Source organism: Leucopleurus acutus (assembly GCF_964270905.1).
Source record: "Leucopleurus acutus genome assembly, chromosome: 13".
Lineage (NCBI taxonomy): Eukaryota > Metazoa > Chordata > Mammalia > Artiodactyla > Delphinidae > Leucopleurus > Leucopleurus acutus.
The window spans coordinates 62,787,260-62,808,183 of NC_139155.1; the positions used below are offsets into that span (position 1 = coordinate 62,787,260).

At 38.9% G+C, this 20,924-nt stretch overlaps 1 protein-coding gene across 1 annotated transcript in view; it reads left to right on the top strand.

Annotated features, from left to right (window-relative positions):
* Positions 1–20,924, top strand: part of LDLRAD4 (low density lipoprotein receptor class A domain containing 4) — a gene marked incomplete at its 3' end in the record, with an annotated part of 302,663 nt that overhangs the window by 79,226 nt on the left and 202,513 nt on the right. The window contains 1 exon segment of the mRNA XM_082853053.1: positions 12,385–12,978.

Below are 20,924 nucleotides of genomic sequence, written 5' to 3' on the forward strand. Positions count from 1 at the left end.
TGCTAAGACTGATGTCAAAGAGCATACTTCCTAAGTTTTGTTCTAGGAGTTTTATGATTTCAGGTCCTACGTTTAGGGCTTTAATACATTTTGAGTTTATTTTTGTATATGGTCTGAGAGAGTAGTCCAGTTTGATTCTTTCGCAGGTAGCTGTCCAGTTTTCCCAACACCATTTGTTGAAGAGGCTGTCTTTTCCCCATTGTATATTCTTGTCTCCTTTGTTGTAGATTAACTGACTATATAAGTGTGGGTTCATTTTTGGGCTTACTATTCTGTTCCATTGATCTATGTGTCTGTTTTTGTGCCAGTACCATACTGTTTTGATGACCATAGCTATGTAGAATGGTCTGAAGTCAAGAAGCATGATTCTTCCAGCTCTGCTCTTCTTTCCCAAGACTGTTTTAGGGTATTCAGGGTCTTTTGTGTTTCCATATAAATTGTAGAATTATTTGTTCTAGTTCTGTGAAAAATGCCACTGGTGGTTTTTGTTTTTGTTTTTGTTTTTTGTGGTACGCGGGTCTCTCACTGCAGTGGCCTCTCCCGCCGTGGAGCACAGGCTCTGGACACGCAGGCCCAGCGGCCACGGCTCACGGGCCCAGCTGCTCTGCAGCATGTGGGATCTTCCCGGACCGGGGCACGATCCTGCGCCCCCTGCATCGGCAGGCAGACTCCCAACCACTGCACCACCAGGGAAGCCCGCCACTGGTGTTTTGATAGAGATTGCATTGAATCTGTAGATTGCCTTGGGTAGTATGGTCATTTTAATGGTATTAATTCCTCCAGTCCAAGAACATGGTATCTCTTCCCACCTGTTTGTATTGCCTTCAATTTGTTTCATCAGTGTCTTATAGTTTTCTGAGTACTGGTCTTTTACCTCCTTAGGCAAGTTTATTCCTAGGTATTTTATTCTTTTTGATGTGATGATAAATAGGATTGTTTCCTTAATTTCTCTTTCTGATAGTTCATCATGAAAAAGAACACAAATAACAAATGTTGGCAAGGATGTGGAGAAATGGAAACCCTCGTACACTGTTGGTGGGAATGTAAATCGGTGCAGCTACTGTGGAAAACAGTATGGAGGTTTCTCAAAAAACTAAAAACAGAACTACTATATGACCCAGCAATTCCACTCCTGGGTATATATCCTGAAAAAATTAAAACACTAATTTGAAGTGATACATGCACCTCAGTGTTCACAGCAGAATTATTTACAATTGCCAGGATATGGAAGTTGTGTTTTCTAATTCTTTGTTGAAGTTCTCACTAGTGTTCCTGTGTTCTCCTGAGTTCATTGAACATTTTTTTAATTTATATTTTTATTGATGTATAGTTGATTTACAGTGTTTCAAGTGTACAGCAAAGTGATTTAGTTACACATACATACATATATACATATGCATATACATATGTACACACACACTTTTTCAGATTCTTTTCCATTGCAGGTTATTATAAGATACTGAATATAGTTCCCTGTGGTATACAGTAGGTCCTTGTTGTTTATTTAGTTTATATATATGTGTGTGTGTGTGTATATATATATATGTAGTATCTTTTTTTTTGGCTGCGTTGGGTCTTTGTTGCTATGCGTGGGCTTTTCTCTAGTTGAGGCAAGTGGGAGCTACTCTTCATGGTGGTGCACAGGCTTCTTATTGTGGTGACTTCTCTTGTTGCAGCGCGTGGGCTTCAGTAGTTGCAGTATGTGGGCTCAGTAGTTGCAACACGCGGGCCCTAGAGCACGCGGACTTAAGTAGTTGCAGTGTGTGGGCTCAGTAGTTGTGGTGCACAGGCTGTAGGGCACGCGGGCTTCAGTAGTTGTGGCATGCAGGCTCTAGAGAGCAGGCTCATCAGTTTTGGTGCACAGGCTTAGTTGCTCCGCGGCATGTGAGATCTTCCCGGACCAGGGATTGAACCCATATCCCCTGCATTGGCAGGCAGATTCTTAACCACTGTGCCACCAGGGAAGTCCTTATGTATAGTATCTTTTAATCCCAAATTCCTAACTTATCTCCCCCCTACCCCTTTGGTAACCATAAGTTTGTTTTCTGTGTTGGTGAGTCTCTTTTTGTTTTGTAAATAAGTTCATTTGTATCACTTTTTTAATGATAAGTGATATAATATTTGTCCTTTGTCTGACTTACTTCACTTAGTATGATAATCTCTTGGTCCATCTGTGTTGCTGCAAATGGCATAATTCCATTCTTTTTTATGGCTGAGTAATATTCCATTATATATATATCTATATATCTATATCTATACCACATCTGTTTTATCCATTCATCTGTAGATGGACATTTAGGTTGCTTCCATGTCTTGGCTATAGTAAATAGTGCTTCAGTGAACATTGGGGTGCATGTATCTTTTTGAATTAGAGTTTTCATCTTTTCTGGATATATGATATGACCAGGAGTGGGATTGCTGGATCATATGGTAACTCTAGTTTTAGTTTTTAAGGGATCTCCATGCTCTTCTCCTTAGTGGCTGCACCAATTTACATTTCCACCAACAGTGTAGGAGAGTTCACTTTCTTTGTTTGTTTGTTTTTTTGCGGTACGCAGGCCTCTCACTGTTGTGGCCTCTCCCGTTGTGGAACACGGGCTCCGGACGCACAGGCTCAGTGGCCATGGCTCACGGTCCTAGCCGCTCCGCGGCATGTGGGATCTTCCCAGACCGGGGCACGAACCCGTGTTCCCTGCATCGGCAGGTGGACTCTCAACCACTGCGCCACCAGGGAAGCCCGAGAGTTCACTTTTTGATGAGCATTTTTATGCCTGTTGCTTTGAACTCTTTATTAGGTAAACTATCTCAGTTTCATTAGGGTTCCCCTGCCCCCCGTAGGTGTTTTTTTTTTTGAGGTATAGTTGATTTACGATATGAGTTTCAGGTGTACAACAGAGTGATTCACAATTTTTAAAGGTTATACACTCCATTTATAATTTTTTTTTCATTTATAATTATTATAAAATATTGGCTATATTCCTTGGGCTATACCATATATTCTTGTAGATTATTTTATCCTAATAGTTTGTACCTCTTAATCCCCTACCTACTTTCCTTGTTCTTTCATTTCAAACACATTGTTCTGAAATGATTAACCTTTAAAGTGATGAAGAAAGTGTCAACTTGGAATTCACTTCCTTCTGAAAATATCTTTAAAAAAATGAAGGCAGGACTTCGCTTGTGGTCCAGTGGTTAAGAATCTGTCTTGCAATGCAGGGGACGCTGGTTCGATCCCTGGTTGGGGAACTAAGATCCCACATGCCACAAGGCAACTAAGCCCGTGCACCGCCACAACTACAGAGCCCACGTGGTCTGGAATCCACTCACCACAACTAGAGAGAAGCCTGTGCCCATGCACCACAACTAGAGAGAAGCCCGTGCACTGTCATGCAACTAAAAAGACCTGACGCAGATGAAAATAAATAATTAATTTTAAAAAATAAATAAAAATAAAAAATGAAGGCAACTGAAGGCCATTTTCATACAAACAAAGGCAGAGAGAATTTTCAGAAGACCTGTAGGAAAAGACATACTAAAGAAAATTCTTCAGGCAGAGGGAAAAATGGTCCTAAATGGATGCATCGAAATGAAGGAAGAAATGAACAGTAACACAAACAATAAATATGTGGATAATTCTGCATGAATATTGAACATAGAACAACAACTGCTATAATGTCTTGTGGGGGTGTAATATGTATGTAGACTTAAAATACTTGATAATAGCATAAAAGATGAGAGTGGAGTTGAAGGCACTTCCATTGTTAAGAGAAGTTGTTAATGTTGTAATCTCCATCGTAATCACTATGATAATCATGTATAATTAAGGTAGTAATAGAAGGGAAATTGAAATGGTAGAAAGTACTGAATCAATTCAAAGAAAGTAAGAAAGGAGAGATAGAGAAACAAATAGTGTGACTGAACAGAAAACAAATAGCAGCATGGTCCATTTTCACTCAGACATGAAATGCATTTGGACTAGATACTTTGTTTACTTGACAAAGATTGTAGATCTGGGTATTTAAACAAACAATTGTTGTTTAGTATAGGTATACCTTAAATAAAAGGTATTTGACACAGAAGGATTTGACAGTAAAAGGATGGAAAAAGATACGCTATGCCAGTACACCAGCCAAAACAATGTTATAGCTGTACACTAATGCCAGATGAGGTAGACTTTAAGGCAGTGAACATTGCTAAAGATAGAGACATTTTATAATGATAGAAGGTGAATTCCCAAGGAAGATAATTTAACCTAAAGGCAGGATCTGTAGCCACAAAAGGATAGTCCTTAAATTTCTCCCAGATATACCCAGCTCTTAGGGACAGTTTCAGTCAATAAAGACTCCCAACTTCTTCAGCCTTAAGCATAATGCACACATCCCTAAAGGCAATTTGGATAGAAGAGACTTGTCTGCTCAGCTATTGAGATTATTTATTTATTTTTTTTAAAGGAGAAAGAGTGTTTCAAGTGTGTCTGAATTCATTTTGATGGATTTACAAACAGCATTTCTTCACTGGGAGGCATGTATCACTTAAAAAAAGTTAACAATTGAAATTGGTTATCCTTTATCTTTTTAATAAATTCACAACAATTAGAGATTGGTTGAGTAAACCTGTGTCTGTTCTGTGGCACCGCTAGAAAGACCTTACAGTATTGTTGATGTGTAATCTTTGAACATGGAAAATGTTAAAAAAAAAGCAAGTTACAACACAGTATGTACACTATGATCCCACTTGAGTTAAAAATGTGTCTGTTATATTCATATAGAAAAAAATCTGGGAGAATGCACCAAAATAGAAATAATGTTTCTATCTGAATGAAAAGATTATGGGTGATTTTATCTTCCCTGTTTTCTGTACTTTTATATTTTTTCCAACAAACATTTATTACTCAGGTATTAAATATAAAAATTATTTGAGAAAAAAACACTTTATTATATGACACCAGCTATTTCTAACAGGAGAATATATCTTCTTTTAATCTTTATTAATGTACATAGTTAGATTTCACATTGTGTTAAATATTTTTCTGTTAATGTCATTTGGAAAAATAGAATATTTTGTATTATCACATAGTTGAATATCTGCTGTTTTGAATGAATTGACCCATTGTACAATGTACCTGACCTTTCCTCATGTCCCTTGCTAAGCGGCTTGTTCCTTTAGCTGTCAGTGTTAGGAGTTTTCTCTGACACAGGAGTGGAGCCCCTCAGAGGTGAGGCTATGCCCTTGTCTTTAGCTCCCAGTTTATAGCACCACTCCTGCCTTCCCTTCTGCCTGTGGCCATCTGCGTTTTGAGGCATGGAGCTTTAATTCTTGGTGGATCTTCAGTGTGTCCTCAAAAATTAGAATAAATGCCCATCAGTAAGGCTAAAAGTTCCTATTTTTTCTTCATCTGACTGTTAAATGGACCTGGATGAAAATGGGAAGCTTCGTGCTACTTTTTTTTTTTTTTTTTTTTGCAGTACGCGGGCCTCTCACTGCTGTGGCCTCTCGCGTTGCGGAGGGCCTCTCACTGCTGTGGCCTCTCGCGTTGCGGAGCACAGGCTCCGGACGCGCAGGCTCAGCGGCCATGGCCCATGGGCCCAGCCGCTCCACAGCATGTGGGATCCTCCTGGACCAGGGCACGAACCCGCATCCCCTGCATCGGCAGGCGGACTCCCAACCACTGCGCCACCAGGGAAGCCCCGTGCTACTTTTAATATGATGTTAGGTGTTCCAGTGATTCCAAACCAATGTGGTGATGTGGTGTCACAAAGGCCACAGACCCAAGGAGGATGCTGGGTCCTGAGTTGTTGCTAGAGTTGTTGTCAAGTGGACTCGTGGGTGAACGTGGGCAGTGCTATTGCCACCCAGGTTAGAAAAGCCCTCTTGCTTCGGACTAAATCAGGTTTCCTCTCCATCAAGGATAGTGGTCCCCTCTTTTCTCTGGATTCAGTGTCCCCTTTTATCTCTGGGGGACATCAGAAGCTTGTTTTTCCTGGTTCTGGTTACTGGTTCTGGGTGCAGCTCCCCTGCAATCGCATCTCCTCCGGGCAGCTGGAGTTCCACACTTTCTCCCGAAGAGCTCAGTTTGTATGCAGAGAGTGATGGCTGAAGGAACGTCTCTTCATTTGAGCATTAACGACTTTATTGATTCCTTAGCCTGGCCCTGGCCCTAACAGTCACCCATCTTGGCTTGGAGTTGGAGGAGGACTTGACTATTGCACAAAGTTCTCAGGGTCTAAATGAGGAAAGCCCAGAACTAATAGGGAAAAATGCTTGCAAGAATTGTTGGTGGACTCGGGTCCTACTGCATCTGTAACACATCAAGCTTGTTAGTGTGTGAGGTCATTCACTGGTTGGATTTTTTAAAATGCTGTTGCTGCTCTTATTCTTCATAAAGCCCTTAATGTTGGTTAAATATTTTACATGTATCGATTAATCTGTTGCTACTCCTCTCTGCAGCACCGCCTTTTGTTTGTGTGGGCTTTATGGTTTATAAAAGCGTGAATTGATCCTCACAATGAACAACAGCCCTGTGAAGTAGCGATGGGAGGTGTTATTAGTCCCAGTTCACTGACAGGAAACAGGTGTGCGGGGGTAGAATGGCTTGCCCAGGGTCCTACAGCCAGGAGTAGAGCCTGAGTTTTCTAGTTTTGGTCTGATGATACTTTGTTTACAGATATCAAGCTGCTTCTGGACCCCCGGTGAATCGGGAAAGCTGGAGTTCTAGAGGTTGAAGGAAGCAGGAATTGAACGCTCTCCCTGCAGAGAAGCCAAGTTCATTATTCATTTGAGACACTTGTTAACATTCAGTTTAAGTGTTTCTTCCTAAAAGTTATTACTGGATTTTTTTTAATTAATTAATTTTTTTTTGGCTGTGTTGGGTCTTCGTTTCTGTGCAAGGGCTTTCTCCAGTTGCGGCGAGCAGGGGCCACTCTTCATTGCAGTGCAGGGGCCTCTCACTATCGCATCCTCTCGCTGCGGAGCACAGGCTCCAGATGAGCAGGCTCAGTAGTTGTGGTTCACGGGCCCAGTTGCTCCATGGCATGTGGGATCTTCCCAGACCAGGGCTCGAACCTGTGACCCCTGCATCAGCAGGCAGACTCTCAACCCCTGCGCCACGAGGGAAGCCCTACTGGATTATTTTTTTCATTGTTATCTATTTTTAGATTTGCTTTTAATTTATGACTGGTGATACTGGATTTCTGTTTATGGTACTGATAGACAGCTCCCTTTTTTTGGTATTGCAGCCAAGATCTTTAATAGAAACTAAATGAGGGAAATGTCTCCCTATGTGTACCCTGCCCTCCCCAGGATTAGTGGTTGGTGAGGATGGTTCTGAGCAGTCCCCAAGTCACAGGCAAACCCAGTGGTCACTGCTTCTCTGCTCCTGGCATAGGAAGTTCTTGGGGGTATGGTTGGAAGAGCTTGACTTCCTGTGTGGGCTCAAAGCTGTACTTTCCTAGGAGCTCAGGATGAGAAGTCCTGTCCTTGACATCCTTCTTGAAGCAGATGCAGCTGCTTCCGAAATAGGTGTTCAGCCTTCACAGGTGCGTCTGTGCCCACTGGGGTGGGTAATTCACGCAGGGCTTGAGGCTGAAGCCAGTCAGCTAGGGCACCACTAGCTCCGGGAACAAGAACTCTTCTTTTACATAATCTTATTTTCAGCCAGAAAGCGATTAGATTTATAGTAAATAGTACAGTTGGTCTGTAGCTATTGTAGAAACAGAAAAGAGGGCACCCAAGTGACTCAAATTTTGGGAACCTTGAATGAAATGACCTCCCACTGTGTGTATTTCAGGACGTGGTTGGTTTCTGGCTCTAAAACTGATGTGGTTTAATGCTCAGATCAGGAGGCATTACTCAGGATCACTATGTTGAATTGTTACTATTTTTTTAATGATAATTTTACAAATAAAAGAATTCTTGACTTATATTCCCCAGTGAAAGAGGGGATGAAGAAGAAAACAAGACCAAAAGAGCTGTATATGGCTAATTCATGGGCCATAAAAAATATATATATATATATATATTTTTTTTTTTTTTAAATTTGGTCGCACTGCGTAGTTTGCGGGATCTTAGTTCCCTGACCAGGGATTGAACTTTCGCCCTTGGCAGTGAAAGCATGGAGTCCTGACCAGTGGACTGTTAGGGAATTCCTGAAATATTTTTGTTTTGACTTGAAACAGTGGTGTCCACATTGTTGCAGAATCAGTGTTACTTCTTATGCTATCCTGGGATATCCTGTCAGTGACACGTGATTCTTACCCAAAGTCCTTAGTTTACATTATGGTCCACTCTTGGTTTTGTACATTCTGTGGGTTTTGATAAATGTATAATGACACGTGTCCACCATTATAGTACCATACAGAATAGTTTTACTACCCTAAAAATGTTCTGTGCTGTGCCTATTCATTCATTCCTTTCACCAATCCTTGGTAACAACTGATTCTTTCATTGTCTCCATAGTTTTGTCTTTTCCAGAAAGTCATAAAGTTAGAATCATACAATATGTAGTCTGTTCAGATTGGCTTCTTTCACTTAATAATACACATTTAAGGTTCTTCCATGTCTTTTCATGACTTGATAGCTCATTTATTTTTAGTGCTGAATAATATTCCATTGTGCAGATGTACCACAGTTTATCCATTTATCTACTGAAGGATGTCTTGGTTGCTTTCAAATTTTGGTAATGTTGTATAAAGTGGCTGTAAGCATACATTTGCAGGTTTTTGTGTGGATATAAGATTTCAACTCATTTGCGTATATACTAAAGAGTGCAATTGCTGGATCATATGGTAAGAGTATGTTTAATTTTGTAAGAAACTACCAAACTGTCTTCTAGAATATTGTACCATTTAGCATTCCCACCAGCAATAAATGAATGTTCCTATTTCTCTACATCCTCACCAGCAGTTGGTGTTGTCAGTGTTTTGGGTTTTGGCTATCCTAATAGATGTTTAGTGATATCTCATTGTTGTTTTAATTTCTAATTCCCTAATGACATATGATGTCGAGCATCTTTTCATATGCTTATTTGCCATCTGTATATTTTCTTTGGTGAGGTATCTGCTCAGGTCTTTTGCCCATTTTTTAGTCAAGCTGTTCATTTCTTACTGTTAAATTTTAGGAGTTCGTTGTATATTTTGGATAATAGTCCTTTATTAGATATGTTTTTTACAAATATTTCCTCCCAGTGTGTGGCTTGTCTTCTCATTCTTTTAACAGTGTCTTTCACAGAGAGAAGTTCTAAATTTTAGCAGAGTCTAGCTTCTCAATTATTTCTTTCATGGATCATGACTTTAGTGTTGTGTTAAAAACTCATCACCATACCCAATGTCATTTAGATTTTCTCCTATGTTATCTTCTAGGAGTTTTATGGTTTTGCATTTTACATTTAGGTCTATAGGCCAATTTGAGCTAGTTTTTGTGGAAGGTGTGAGGTCTGGATCTAGATTTATTTTTTGCATATGGGTGTTCAGTTGTTCCAGCATCATTTGTTGAAAAGAGTATTTTTTCCCCTCCGTTGTATTGTGTTTGCTCCTTTGTTAAAGGCCAGCTAACTGTATTTATGTGGGTCTATCTGGGCTGTTTATTCTGTCCTGTTGATCTGTCTGTTTTTTCTTTAATCAGTATCACACTGTCTTGAGTACTATAGCTTTATGGTAAATCTTAAAGTCAGGTAGTGTCTATTCTCTGACTTTGTCCTTCTCCTTCAATATCATGTTGGTTATTCTAGTTCTTTTACCTCTCCATATAAACTTTAGAATCAGTTTGTTGATGTCCACAGAATAACTTGCTGTGATTTTGACTGAGCTTTAACTGACTCCTTAGACTGAGCTGGAAAGAACTGACATCTTGACAATACTGAGTCTTCCTTTCCAGGAGTATGGACTATCTCTCCATTTATCTAGTTTTTAAAAATTTCATTCATGAGAGTTTTATAGTTTCACTCAAATAGATTTTGTACATATTTTGTTAGATTTATTCCTAAGTTTTTTATTTTGGGGGTGCTAATCTAAATGATATTGTTTTTAATTTCAAATTCTACTTGCTTATTGCTGGCACTAGGCAAGTGATTGACTTTTATATATTAACCTTATGTCCTGCCACCTTGCTATAATTGCTTATCAGTTTTCAAGAGTTTTTCATCTTTTTTTAAAAAAATTTTCTACATAGACAATTTTATTTCTTCTGTCCCAATCTGTTGACCTCCCCCCCCTTTTTTTTGGTCTTACTAAATTAGCTAGAACTTGCAGTACAATGTTGAAAAGGAGTGATGAGAGAGGACATCCTTGCCTTGTTCCTGATCTTAGCAGGAAAGCTAGTTTCTCACCATTAAGTATGATGTTAGCTGTAGGTTTCTTCTAGATGTTCTTTATTAAGTTGAGGAAGTTCCCCTCTATTCCTAGTTTGGTGAGAATGAGTTGAATTTTGCTTCATGGCCTCATCTGAAAAAATTTTAAATTGGTGAATTAAGTTTATTTACTTTGTATTTAAGTTCATTATTGATATGATAGGTATATTTGGTTTAAATTCTGTTCCATTATATGTTTTTATGGTTTTCTTTAAGTCATTTTCATGTGACCTATTTATTTATGCTTATATGTTTGGCCTGAGTTCTGTCATGCTATTTTATGTTTTCTGTTAAGAAAATTTTAAGTCTCTAGTTATGGGGTCTTTTTTAAATTTATGTTTTATTTTTTGATATTTACAGTTGTTTGTATCTTTTTCTAGTAGTAACTTTTTTGATTATAACTTAATTAAATGCCATTACTCCTCTCTTTTGTTGGAGAGAAACTCCTACTATGAGCAATGATGTTTAGCACCTGTCTTATTCCTTCTTGTCCTATCTGTCCCCTTCTGTGCTTGATGTTAGTCAATTATATTATCTTATTAGTATTTATTTTCATATTGTTACCTATGCTTATCTATTACTTTTTTGTCAAATTTAAGTATCTTTTGATTCTCAGCCACTAGGCAGTGGCATTACCGTGTCTCCTACCATCTTTCACTGCTCTCCTACACTGTCATAATTTTTGTTTGTTGTATCATTTTTACATTATCACACATTACAAAATTTACATTTGGCTTATCACTTTAATCTTTATATTTGTTTTAATCTTAGTTCTACAGTGAAGTGAATTCAGTTGCCGGTTCTATTGTCTTTGCTTCCCCAGTTGTCTTTTGGGTTCAAGGGGACAATAGTTTCTGAGTTCCAATGTGTTCAAAACTATTAGTCTGTGGTCTTTATACCTGAAGGAATACCAGGCTGGATATGAAATCCTTGGCTCACACTTTATTTTCTTAAGTATCAATATTTTAAGAATTTTGAAGATTTATTCTACTGATATATGGCATTGTATATTACTGTGAAGAAGTATGAAGCCAGATTAATGCATTTACCTCTGATAGGTGACTTGATTTCTTTCTTTTTGCCCAGCTGCCCCAAGGAGTTGTTTCCTATTTTGGAAGTCCAAGCTTAATAAGTCCAATTTTACTAGAATATGTCTGGATCAGTTAAATTATTCTGGGTCAGTTTCCTTGTCACATGGGATGTCCTGTGTGCCCTTTCATTACATGGATTTAAGTCTCCTAGTTCCATTGAAAATGGAGTTTGAGGGCTTGCCTGGTGGCGCAGTGGTTGAGAGTCTGCCTGCTGATGCAGTGGACGTGGGTTCGTGCCCCGGTCCGGGAGGATCCCGCATGCCGCAGAGCGGCTGGGCCCGTGAGTCATGGCCGCTGGGCCTGCGCGTCCGGAGCCTGTGCTCCGCAGCGGGAGAGGCCACAGCGGTGAGGGGCCCGCGTACCGCAAAAAAAAAAAAAAAAAAGAAAGTGGAGTTTGAAATTTCATACAACTTTTTTTCATTGTCTTTTTCATATTCAGACGAAATAGGAAACAGTTTTGTTTCTTTTATTCTGGATAAGGAAAGTAGTTTCACAAACATTAAGTAACTTGATCCTTTCAGCCAGCAAAAGGCAGAGTGAGGATTCAAAACTGAGTTTAAAAGCTTATGCTCTGTTACTGTACCATGGTGTTTCTTTAGGACTGGAAATATAGTCATAGAAGAGAGCAGTTATATGGTCAAAGGAACCTTAGTCTCATTGGATATTTGTCACAGAGGTAGATGCATCTAAGTAGCAAGTGATGGTCCTGGAACATTTTTGAAATTTCATTTAGTGGACCACTGAGAACTTCATGGTCTTCTATAGCTTCAAGTTTCCTCTCCTCTCACCACCCGCCCCTACCCCCACTTTCATTTTTTCGTTCCTTCTGTGTGACCCAAAAAGGAGACTATAGGTAGATAAAGCTCTTCATTCTCATCTTCTATTTTCTTTTGATTTTTCCTTTTTCAAACTGGACTCATTAATATGTGTTCTCCCTTTGATTTGTTAAAGGGGAACTCCAGTCAGACTTTCTGTGGAGCTGTGGGATGAGTGGGTAATATCAGATTTCTTTTCTTGTCTGGTTTCACAAGTTTAGAGTGGTTGCGCTTCCTGAAACAGAGAGATCTAAAAAGAGTAACTGCTGCTGTTGACTCTGACAGGCTTCTCAGCCCTGAACATTGCTGTGCCCTTCTTAAATACAGTGCTGGTGGATTTGTTTGTGAATGTTTCTGAGAGTATAAAGGTTACTCTCACACATATGTTTACTCTGTAAAGATAAGGTTCTGGTGAAAATAGAATTGGACTGTGCCATGTTCTCCATCTTAGTATTTCTGTGAAGAACAGTCTAGTTTTCAGAGACTATTGGTGGTTGTTACTCTATTTTAAGAAAAAAAAAGGCTTAATTGCTAACACTTAGGGTCATTGTAGGATCAGACTTAGTTGCTTGTATGTACGGGTCCTGTATACAAATTTTGGCTTGTGTGTTTTTTTTGTTTTTAGCTGGGTAGATTTGTGAGAGACTCAGGGTGGACAGTAGACAGAGAAGATGATGGTGTTTCAAAACCATGCTTTCCATTGACTTTGTTTCCTCTGAAGAGGACAGAGGTGAGTCTAGGGTATTATTATTTTTTGTGGGTATGAGTCTGTTTTGGGATTGGACGAGGGAAAAGACACAATTTTTAAGAATTCATAAAATAATTTAAAATTTTGTTTATGCTTAACTTATAATACTTACGACATAGCTGCATATATCGGTAGGTAAGAGGGAAACATTTGATAGTTTTATTTCCCATATATCAGGGACTACTTTCCATTGCAGCTGAGAATAACATTCACTGATGAAAATAATGGCTTTTTAAAAATTAATGCATTATATGGTGAGCATGCCATCTTTTTAAATCTGTTTTCCTTTTATATATTTCTTAATTTTGTGCCCTTTTCGTATATAATGGAAAAAAGTTAGCATAAAAACATAAGTAAAGGGTTTCCCTGGTGGCGCAGTGGTTAAGAATCCGCCTGCCAGTGCAGGGGACACGGGATTGAGCCCTGGTCTGGGAAGATCCCACATACCACAGAGCAACTAAGCCTGTGCGCCACAACTACTGAGCCTGCTCTCTAGAGCCCGCGAGCCACAACTACTGAGCCCGCGTGCCACAGCTACTGAAGTCCGTGTGCCTAGAGAACATGCTCTGCAACAAGAGAAGCCACCGTAGTGAGAAACCCACACACCGCAACGAAGAGTAGCCCCCGCTCGCTCCAACTAGAGAAAGCCTGCGCGCAGCAATGAAGACCCATTGCGGCCAATAAATAAATTAGAAAAAAATAAAACTACATATGGCTAGAAAAGATACAGTGCCAAAGTGTAATGCTGAAATTTTTTTTTTTTTTTTTGCGGTACGTGGGCCTCTCACCGTTGTGGCCTCTCCCGTTGCGGAGCACAGGCTCCGGACACGCAGGCTCAGCGGCCATGGCTCACGGGCCTAAGCCGCTCTGCGGCATGTGGGATCTTCCCGGACCAGGGCTTGAACCCGTGTCCCCTGTATTGGCAGGCAGATTCTTAACCACTGTGCCACCGGGAAGCCCTCTAGTATTGATTTGAGTCTTCTCCCTTTTTTTCTTGATGCGTCTAGCTAAAGGTTTGTCAATTTTGTTTATCATCTCAAGGAACCAGCTTTTAGTTTTATTGATATTTGCTATTGTTTCCTTCATTTCCTTTTCATTTATTTCTGATCTGATCTTCATGATTTCTTTCCTTCTGCTAACTTTGGGGTCTTTTTGTTCTTTTTCTCTAATTGCTGTAGGTGTAAGGTTAGGTTGTTTTTTGAGATGTTTCTTGTTTCTTGAGGTAGGATTATACTGCTGTGAACTTCCCTCTTAGAACTGCTTTTGCTGCATCTCATAGCTTTTGGGTCGTTGTGTCTCCATTGTCATTTGTTTCTAGGTATTTTTTGATTTCCTCTGTCATTTCTTCAGTGATCTCTTCGTTATTTAGTAGTCTCTTGTTTAGCCTTCATGTGTTTGTATTTTTTACAGATCTTTTCCTGTAATTGATATCTAGTCTCATAGCGTTGTGCTCAGAAAAGATACTTGATATGATTTCAATTTCCTTAAATTTACCAAGGCTTGATTTGTGACCCAAGGTATGATCTATCCTGGAGAATGTTCCATCAGCATTGGAGAAGAAAGTGTATTCTCTTGTTTTTGGATGGAATGTCCTATAAATATCAATTAATCCATCTTGTTTAATGTATCATTTAAAGCTTGTATTTCCTTATTTATTTTCATTTTGGATCTGTCCATTTGTGAAAGTGGAGTGTTAAAGTCCCCTACTATGATTGTGTTACTGTCAATTTCCCCTTTTATGACTGTTAGCATTTGCCTTATTTACTGAGGTGCTCCTATGTTGGGTGCATAAATATTTACAATTGTTATATCTTCTTCTTGGATTGATTCCTTGATCATTATGTAGTGTCCTTCTTTGTCTCTTGTAATAGTCTTTACTTTAAAGTCTATTTTGTCTGATATGAGAATTGCTACTCCAGCTTTCTTTTGGTTTCCATTTGCGTGGAATATCTTTTTCCATCACCTCACTTTCATTCTGTATGTGTCCCTCCGTCTGAAGTGGGTCTCTTGTAGACAGCATATATACGGGTCTTGTGTTTGTATCCGTTAAGCCAGTCTATGTCTTTTGGTTGGAGCATTTAATCTATCTACATTTAAGGTAGTTATCGATATGTATGTTCCTGTTACCATTTTCTTAATTGTTTTGGGTTTGTTATTGTACGTCTTTTCCTTCTCTTCTGTTTCCTGCCTAGAGAAGTTACTCTAGCATGTGTTGTAAAGCTGGTTTGGTGGTGCTGAGCTCGCTTAGCTTTTGCTTGTCTGTAAAGGTTTTAATTTTTCCATCGAATCTGAATGAGATCTTGCAGGGTAGAGTAATCTTGGTTGTAGATTTTTCCCTTTCATCACTTCTTTTTTTTTGATTTTAACATGAATGTCTTTACTGAATCACATGTTTTTTGGCTTTTTTTTTTTACATCTTTATTGGAGTATAATTGCTTTACAATGGTGTGTTAGTTTCTGCTTTATAACAAAGTGAATCAGTTACTCATATACATATGTTCCCATATCTCTTCCCTCTTGCATCTCCCTCCCTCCCACCCTCCCTATCCCACCCCTCTAGGCAGTCACAAAGCACTGAGCTGATCTCCCTGTGCTGTGCGGCTGCTTCCCACTTGCTATCTACCTTACATTTGGTAGTGTATATATGTCCATGCCTCTCTCTCGCTTTGTCACAGCTTACCCTTACCCACCCCGTATCCTCAAGTCCATTCTCTAGTAGGTCTGTGTCTTTATTCCTGTCTTACCCCTAGGTTCTTCATGACATTCTTTTTTTCTTGAATTCCATATATATGTGTTAGCATACGGTATTTGTCTTTCTCTTTCTGACTTACTTCACTCTGTATGACAGACTCTAGGTCTATCCACCTCATTACAAATAGCTCAATTTCGTTTCTTTTTATGGCTGAGTAATATTCCATTTTATGTATGTGCCACATCTTCTTTATCCATTCATGTGATGATGGACACTTAGGTTGTTTCCATCTCCGGGCTATTGTAAATAGAGCTGCAATGAACATTTTGGTACATGACTCTTTTTGAATTATGGTTTTCTTAGGATATATGCACAGTAGTGGGATTGCTGGGTCATATGGTAGTTCTATTTGTAGTTTTTTAAGGAACCTCCATACTGTTCTCCATAGTGGCTGTACCAATTCACATTCCCACCAGCAGTGCAAGAGTGTTCCCTTTTCTCCACACCCTCTCCAGCATTTATTGTTTCTAGAGTTTTTGATGATGGCCATTCTGACTGGTGTGAGATGATATCTCATTGTAGTTTTGATTTGCATTTCTCTAATGATTAATGATGTTGAGCATACTTTCATGTGTTTGTTGGCAGTCTGTATATCTTCTTTGGAGAAATGTCTATTTAGATCTTCTGCCCATTTTTGGATTGGGTTGTTTGTTTTTTTGTTATTCAGCTGCATGAGCTGCTTATAAATTTTGGAGATTAATCCTTTGTCAGTTGTCTAATTTGCAAATATTTTCTCCCATTCTGAGGGTTGTCTTTTGCTCTTGTTTATGGTTTCCTTTGCTGTGCAAAAGCTTTTAAGTTTCATTAGGTCCCATTTGTTTATTTTTGTTTTTATTTCCATTTCTCTAGGAGGTGGGTCAAAAAGGATCTTGCTGTGATTTATGTCATAGAGTGTTCTGCCTATGTTTTCCTCTAAGAGTTTGATAGTTTCTGGCCTTACATTTTGGTCTTTAATCCATTTTGAGCTTATTTTTGTGTATGGTGTTAGGGAGTGATCTAATCTCATACATTCACATGTAGCTGTCCAGTTTTCCCAGCACCACTTACTGAAGAGGCTGTCCTTTCTCTACTGTACATTCCTGCCTCCTTTATCAAAGATAAGGTGACCATATGTGCGTGGGGTTATCTCTGGGCTTTCTATCCTGTTCCATTGATCTATCTTTCTGTTTTTGTGCCACTACCATAGTGTCTTGATTACTGTAGCTTTGTAGTATAGTCTGAAGTCAGGGAGCCTGATTCCTCCAGCTCCCTTGTTCTCAGGATTGCTTTGGCTATTCTGGGTCTTTTGTGTTTCCATAAGATTGTGAAATATTTTGTTCTAGTTCTGTGAAAAATGCCAGTGGTAGTTTGATAGGGATTGCATTGAATCTGTAGATTGCTTTGGGTAGTAGAGTCATTTTCACAATGTTGATTCTTCCAATCCAAGAACATGGTATATCTCTCCATCTGTTTGTATCATCTTTAATTTCTTTCATCAGTGTCTTATAATTTTCTGCATACAGGTCTTTTGTCTCCTTAGGTAGGTTTATTCCTAGATATTTTATTCTTTTGTTGCAGTGGTAAATGGGAATGTTTTCTTGATTTCACTTTCAGATTTTTCATCATTAGTCTATAGGAATGCCAGAAATTTCTGTGCATTAATTTTGTATCCTGCTACTTTGCCAAATGCATTGATTAGCTCTAGTAGTTTTCTGGTAGCATCTTTAGGATTCTCTATGTATAGTATCATGTCATCTGCAAACAGTGACAACTTTACTTCTTCTTTTCCGATTTGGATTCCTTTTATTTCCTTTTCTTCTCTGATTGCTGTGGCTAAAACTTCCAAAACTATGTTGATTAAGAGTGGTGAGAGTGGGCAATCTTGTCTTGTTCCTGATCTTAGTGGAAATGCTTTCGGTTTTTCACCATTGAGGAGAATGTTGGCTGTGGGTTTGTCATATATGGCCTTTATTATGTTGAGGAAAGTTCCCTGTATGCCTGCTTTCTGCAGGGTTTTTATCATAAATGGGTGTTGAAGTTTGTCAAAAGCTTTCTCCCCATCTATTGAGATGATCATGTGGTTTTTCTCCTTCAATTTGTTCATATGGTTTATCACATTCATTGATTTGCGTCTATTGAAGAATCCTTGCATTCCTGGAATAAACCCCACTTGATCATGTTGCATGATCCTTTTAATGTGCTGTTGGATTCTGTTTGCTAGTATTTTGTTGAGGATTTTTGCATCTATGTTCATCAGTGATATTGGCCTGTAGTTTTCTTTGTGACATCTTTGTGTGGTTTTGGTGTCAGAGTGATGGTGGCCTCGTAGAATGAGTTTGGGAGTGTTCCTCCCTCTGCTATATTTTGGAAGAGTTTGAGAAAGATAGGTGTTAGCTCTTCTCTGAATGTTTGATAGAATTCGCCTGTGGAGCCATCTGGTCCTGGACTTTTGTTTGTTGGAAGATTTTTAGTCACAGTTTCAATTTCAGTGCTTGTGATTGGTCTGTTCATATTTTCTTTTTCTTCCTGATTCAGTCTTGGCAGATTGTGCATTTCTAAGAATTTGTCCATTTCTTCCAGGTTGTCCATTTTATTCGCATAGAGTTGCTTGTAGTAATCTCTCATGATCTTTTGTATTTCTGCAGTGTCAGTTGTTACTTCTCCTTTTTCATTTCTAATTCTATTGATTTGAGTCTTCTCCCTTTTTTTCTTGATGAGTCTGGCTAATGGTTTATCAATTTTGTTTATCTTGTCAAAGAACCAGCTTTTAGTTTTATTGATGTTTGCTATCGTTTCCTTCATTTCTTTTTCATTTATTTCTGATCTGATTTTTATGATTTCTTTCCTTCTGCTAACTTTGGGGGTTTTTTATTCTTCTTTCTCTAATTGCTTTAGGTGCAAGGTTAAGTTGTTTATTCGAGATGTTTCCTGTTTCTTAAGGTGGGCTTGTATTGCTATAAACTTCCCTCTTAGAACTGCTTTTGCTGCATCCCATAGGTTTTGGGTGGTCGTGTCTCCATTGTCATTTGTTTCTAGGTATTTTTTTATTTCCTCTTTGATTTCTTCAGTGATCATTTCGTTATTAAGTAGTGTATTGTTTAGCCTCCATGTGTTTGTATTTTTTACAGATCTTTTCCTGTAATTGATATCTAGTCTCATAGCGTTGTGGTTGGAAAAGATACTTGATACAATTTCAATTTTCTTAAAATTACCAAGGCTTGATTTGTGACCCAAGATATGATCTATCCTGGAGAATGGTCCATGAGCAGTTGAGAAAAATGTGTATTCTGTTGTTTTTGGATGGAGTGTCCTATAATTATCAATTAAGTACATCTTGTTTAATGTATCATTTAAAGCTTGTGTTTCCTTATTTATTTTCATTTTGGATGATCTGTCCATTGGTGAAAGTGGGGTGTTAAAGTCCCCTACTATGAATGTGTTACTGTCGATTTCCCCTTTTATGGCTGTTAGTATTTGCCTTATGTATTGAGGTGCTCCTATGTTGGGTGCATAAATATTTACAATTGTTATATCTTCTTCTTGGATCAATCCCTTGATCATTATGTAGTGTCCTTCTTTGTCTGTTCTAATAGTCTTTATTTTAAAGACTATTTGTCTGATATGAGAATTGCTACTCCAGCTTTCTTTTGGTTTCCATTTGTATGGAATATCTTTTTCCATCCCCTTACTTTCAGTCTGTATGTGTCTCTAGGTCTGAAGTGAGTCCCTTGTAGACAGCATATATATGGGTCTTGTTTTTGTATCCATTCAGCCACTCTGTGTCTTTTGGTGGGAGCATTTAGTCCATTTACATTTAAGGTAATTATCGATACGTATGTTCCTATTCCCATTTTCTTAATTGTTTTGGGTTTGTTATTGTAGGTCTTTTCCTTCTCTTGTGTTTCTTGTCTAGAGAAGTTTCTTTAGCATTTGTTGTAAAGCTGGTTTGGTGGTGCTGAACTCTCTCAGCTTTTGCTTGTCTGTAAAGGTTTTAATTTCTCCATCAAATCTGAATCAGATCCTTGCAGGGTAGAGTAATCTTGGTTGCAGGTTTTTCTCCTTCATCACTTTAAATATGTCCTGCCAGTCCCTTCTGGCTTGCAGAGTTTCTGCTGAAAGATCAGCTGTTAACCTTATGGGGATTCCCTTGTGTGTTATTTGTTGTTTTTCCCTTGCTGCTTTTAATATGCTTTCTTTGTATTTAATTTTTGATAGTTTGATTAATATGTGTCTTGGCGTCTTTCTCCTTGGATTTATCCTGTATGGGACTCTCTGTGCTTCCTGGACTTGATTAACTATTTCCTTTCCCATGTTAGGGAAGCTTTCAACTATAATCTCTTCAAATATTTTCTCAATCCCTTGCTTTTTCTCTTCTTCTTCTGGGACCCCTATAATTCGAATGTTGGTTCATTTAATCTTGTCTCAGAGGTCTCTGAGACTGTCCTCAATTCTTTTCATTCTTTTTTCTTTATTCTGCTCTGTGATAGTTATTTTCACTATTTTATCTTCCAGATCACTTATCCGTTCTTCTGCCTCAGTTATTCTGCTATTGATTCCTTCTAGAGAATTTTTTTTTTTTTTTTTGCTGTATGTGGGTCTCTCACTGTTGTGGCCTCTCCCGTTGCGGAGCACAGGCTCCGGACGCGCAGGCTCAGCGGCCATGGCTCTCGGGCCCGGCTGCTCCACAGCATGTGGGATCTTCCCGGACTGGGGCACGAACCCGTGTTCCCTGCATCAGCAGGCGGACTCTCAACCAGTGCACCACCAGAGAGGCCCCCTTCTAGAGAATTTTTAATTTCATTTATTGTGTTGTTCATCATAGTTTGTTTGCTCTTTAGTTCTCCTAGGTTCTTGTTAAACGTTTTTTGTATTTTCTCCATTCTATTTACCAGATTTTGGATCATCTTTACTATCATTACTCTGAATTCTTTTTCCGGTAGACTGCCCATTTCCTCTTTATTTGTTTGGGCTGGTGGGTTTTTGCCTTGCTCCTTCATCTGCTGTGTGTTTCTCTGTCTTCTCATTTTGTTTAACTTACTGTGTTTGAGGTCTCTTTTTTGCAGGCTGCATGTTCGTACTTCCCGTTGATTTTGGTGTCTGCTCCCAGTGGCTAAGGTTGGTTTAGTGGGTTGTGTAGGCTTCCTGGTAGAGGAGACTGGTGCCTGTGTTCTGGTGGATGAGGCTGGATCTTGTCTTT